General features: G+C 39.1%; 1 protein-coding gene across 3 annotated transcripts in view; it reads right to left on the reverse strand.

The window, feature by feature from the left end:
* Nucleotides 1-2,236, reverse strand: part of SCEL (sciellin) — a 98,219-nt gene extending 95,983 nt beyond the window's left edge. For all 3 annotated transcript variants that reach the window (XM_019529775.1, XM_019529774.1, XM_019529773.1), the window contains exon 1: nucleotides 2,075-2,236. The gene's annotated coding sequence lies outside the window, so the exon portion shown is untranslated. The remainder of the gene's footprint in view (nucleotides 1-2,074) is intronic.
* Nucleotides 2,237-4,322: the final 2,086 nt, after the last annotated feature.

The raw sequence follows: 4,322 nt of genomic DNA on the forward strand, positions 1-4,322 counted from the left end.
GCCCCAAGGTCTGAAACAGTCTGCCAGCGGAGGTGGTTCAAGCACCTACATTGAACACCTTCAAGAGTAAATTGGATGCTTATCTTGCTGGTATTCAATGACCCCAGCTGACTTCCTGCGCTTCGGGCAGGGGGGTGGACTCGATGATCTCCCGAGGTCCCTTCCAGCCCTAATGTCTATGAAATCTATGAAATATATTACAGCATATATTTTTCTCAAGTTAAAAATAAACTAGAAGGTTTCTAATATGTTAGAGGCCTAGGGCTGTATTATTCAGTTTAATATTGAACCAAAAACAAAAATAAATTTCATCGGAATGAGTTAAAACCAGTCTGAAGGGCTGTGAAATAGGAGCTTCGTTACCAGGAGCAGCTAACAGACATCATATTTGCAGAACAAAGGGTAACTTGATTGGTGGAACATTAAAACCATTAAAAAGAGGAGAGGATCATTAAGACTTGTAGAATGAAGAGTTTAGAAGGAGTCAGGTAAATTATAATGAGCAATGAAGTGAAGCCTAAGCAACGGCCTGACTAGAAATGTTACTGCTACTGCCAGGAAGTTGGTTTTAAACTTTGGATGCAGCAGGAATCAAAGGTGTCCAAGTGCACCACCGCAGAGACCATCTTCCACCCCTATCTGATGTTTTTCCCCCGTTGCATAATGTCACTAGTACAAAGAGACGGTCTTCAATTTAGAAATGGAAGTAAGGAGACTAGAACCAGAGTATTCAATTGCTAACTAAATACAGTTCCTAAGACATGATTATTTATTTTGTAAAGCACCAACAAATGCTTAGTTTAAATTTTGCCTTCAGTTACACTCTTAAAACTCTTGCATGGAAAAACCAAGCCTTATTTTTTTACATAAACCCCAGCTGGGGTTTATTTAGCAAGAGCTGACTATTTTCAAGTGTCTCTATTGTTGAAAGTCACGTAAAACTAAGCAAACATTTTATGCACACAGTGTACTTTAAAAGGTGATCTTAATGTTTGGGATTGCTTGTGCCTTATAGAAGGGTTATTTGTCAGAAATCATGGGCAAAATTATAAATGAAAGGAAAAAAGACTTAATTAAAGAGCCCATAAAGCAATAGTTATTGGACTATTCATAGCAGTGAGAGCTACCAAAACTGGTTTTTCAGGTCATGGGTGGAGAAGACTGTTTTGGAAGAAACTAAGTTTTGAAACTGTAAGTAGTATAACATCACCCACTAAGTCAGAACTTCTTTTTTTTTGTATATTTGTTTTCACTTAGAAACATAAAACATAAAATAGATTTAGAAGTGGCTCTTTTATATATCGTACAGAAGAATTTTTTCACTGATGACATTCTTATTGCTCTATGCCCTTTTATCTTAATGATTTTCAATCTAGAAACCAATTACCTTTTTGTAAAGAACTGTGTTTTTTATATTATAATGCACCAAAATGACAGTTTCAGTTTAAAAGAGTTTAGTTTTACTATGTGGACTTTACAAATTAGTGGCTACTATAAACTTCCCCCATAACTCCTAAAAGGTAACATATTGATAGGGTTTTCAGCATCACCAAAAGCAAAATCAAATAAATAAGGTTACTTTATTATCCCATAACCACTTCTGTCCAATATTTTCAGCTAAAGAAAGAAAGACCAGTGAAAGGAAAAAAGTGTAAAAGCTTGCACAGAAGGATAATATTTTTGCATTTCTTAGTTGATATAATAAAAGGAATAATCTCTGAACCAAGAGTTTTAGAGTTTTTCATTTCTTTTTGTCTCAGACCAACGTGGCTCGCAAATAGATCCATTAAAACACCTCTCAACTGAAAGCTGAGTAAATAGTCAGTTTGTCATTTGAAGTTCAAAATGTAATTAAGTAATTTCCAATTGACCAAGTGAGATAATGCATATGATAATATAAGCACCGTGGCCATGATTTTTAAATGTCCAGTGACTTTTGTTTGCTCAACCCAGGCCACCTTAAAGGGGCCCATTTTTGACAAAGTGAGTATCCTATACTTTCTGAAAATCAGGCAATAGGTACTTTTGAAAATCTTGAACTCTAAATACATAGTACAAAAACCTCAAACCTTACCTCTTATATGATAAAGAACCGGCACTCTGTAGCCAGCCCACAAAAGGAAGTATCTAAGTAGCCACCTAGAAATCTGCTGCAGTCAAAATTTAGAGAGCAGTAACGTTGTCTACCTTGAAACTGTCTGAACAGTTCAGAGGCTTTTCCTCTGGAAGCTGAGTCACTTAAGGAGAGGTGGGAGGCGTAGAAAAGGGTGTTACAGAGTATAAATACCAATTCAGTTAAAAATACCTGTGAGTTTGTTGTATTCCTGTACTCTATATAAGGTAAGGCCACATTTCTCAAAGTAAATGTTTCTGAGCCCCATCAGCAGCCCACAAGCCTTCTGTACTACAATGCTGTACTATATGTGGTTTAGTTGGGAGTCTCCCCTGCAAATACTTCATTAGGCAATGGACCTGCCTCTCAAACATATTTTAAAGAATATATTTACATGGCAGAAGAAAGTGTGGTAACACTCTCTTTCATCAAGGAAAAGTCTCCAGGCAGATTGCATGTGGAATACATGCTGGAATCTGAAACATGTTAAATATTTGCCTCATTTGGTTGGGTTAGCAGAGAGAAACAAATCTGACAATGGACCTCCTTAATAGATCCTATTCCAGATCCATGCTATCAGAGATTTAACTTTACTACTCCTGTTCCTGTAGATTCATCAACAAACCAAAATTCAATTGTCTGTAAGTTTTGCTCCTGTGGGTGGCAGGCAGGTAAAGACAAAAAGGCAGGCTGAGTTCTTTGCTGAATGAAATACTGGATGAAAAGATTCTGTCAGTGGGGCAATTTGAAAATGCCAACAGCCATCTCTACCTTGTTTCTGACAGTGCAATATTTACAGCAATTGGGTCTTGTTCAGAGAAATTGTTTAGCATCTTTAATTTCTTAGAAAATGAAGTTACTTAGTGAATACACCTTCCTTTAATATAAGATGCTTCTAAACTGGAATAGAATTTTTTTCCCCATTTCAAGTGAACCAGAATGTGAATGGGTTTAAAAATTATATGCTCATTGAAATGGAAATGTATTTTTGTCTTTTAATGGTACCAAGGACTTTCTCTATTTGTACAGAATTGATTTCTCGCTCTTGAGTTTAGGTGCTGGATAATATCCATTGACAAGGACAACAGAGGTAATCTTCCATTTTTTACAATGTTTGATTTGATCAAAATTTTCAGAAAACAGCTGGAAGCTTCAAACAGAGCTTGAGGAAAAACTGAGTTCCAGCTTAAAAAGCCAGATACATTCTCTGTATCACTGCATTATAACACACTGAAGAAAACTACATGTCTGAGCCTGCCAGCTTTGGTTAAACATAAACAGCTTTCTGTTAGGGTTTACAGTAACTATGTTGAGTTGGTGCAGATACAGCTTAAAACCATCCACACAAATGTTGTTAAATATAACGTAAGCACAGAAAGGTATTGAGTGCTACTTAGGTGTAGAGTAGACCAGGGTTCTCAAACTGTGGTATGTGTACCCATAGTGGTATGCAAGACATTTCTGGGGGTTATGCAGGACAAATTGTGTAATGGCAGATTTAATTTTCATTATAATTAGGGATGCACCGATAAATATTGTAATGGCTAATACCAGTGATTAGCCAGCCATATTAGTCAATACCAATCCAATAACTGATATTTAGTAATAGTACAAGGCATTTTAAACTACTGACATAAATAAACCTTTTTCATGTTTGTTTTGCATTCATAATACACACAAAAACACACGTGCACCTCCTGCCTGGTTTGGTGGCACTGACTGCCTTATTCCCAAGCACATCACCTCCTTGCCAATGGCTCCTACCCACAGCCCCACTCTCCACACAGTCCATGCTGCTGTCCTGGGCAGGTGGGGTGGACCCTTGTGCAGACAGCAGCACCAGGTACATTTGGAGCCCCAAGGCATGCAGCTACCTCTGCACTGGTGGGCCCCACATGGCCGAGCTCCTGTGGCAGCAAGGGAGAAGTCATATTTGCAAAGGGGCCTGGTGCCCAGTGAAACAGAATGTCCCTTGCGCAGCACCTTACTTCGCCCACGTGCAGCCCAATATCTCCACAGCAGCCCAGGCACTCAGGCCCCCTGCTGCTTGTGCAGCATTGCCATAGCAGTGGCAGCAGCAGCAGGAGCTGGTAACAGTCCCCTTGTTGCTGAGCACAGTACCCTGTGGCTGCTCCCTGGTGCCCCTCCCCCTCCCACTGCTTGCTGGACCCTGTAGTCTGCCATGGGCTTTGGCTGGCAGTGGGGCATA

The sequence above is a fragment of the Crocodylus porosus genome, unplaced genomic scaffold (assembly GCF_001723895.1).
Source record: "Crocodylus porosus isolate Cpor-Errol unplaced genomic scaffold, CroPor_comp1, whole genome shotgun sequence".
Lineage (NCBI taxonomy): Eukaryota > Metazoa > Chordata > Crocodylia > Crocodylidae > Crocodylus > Crocodylus porosus.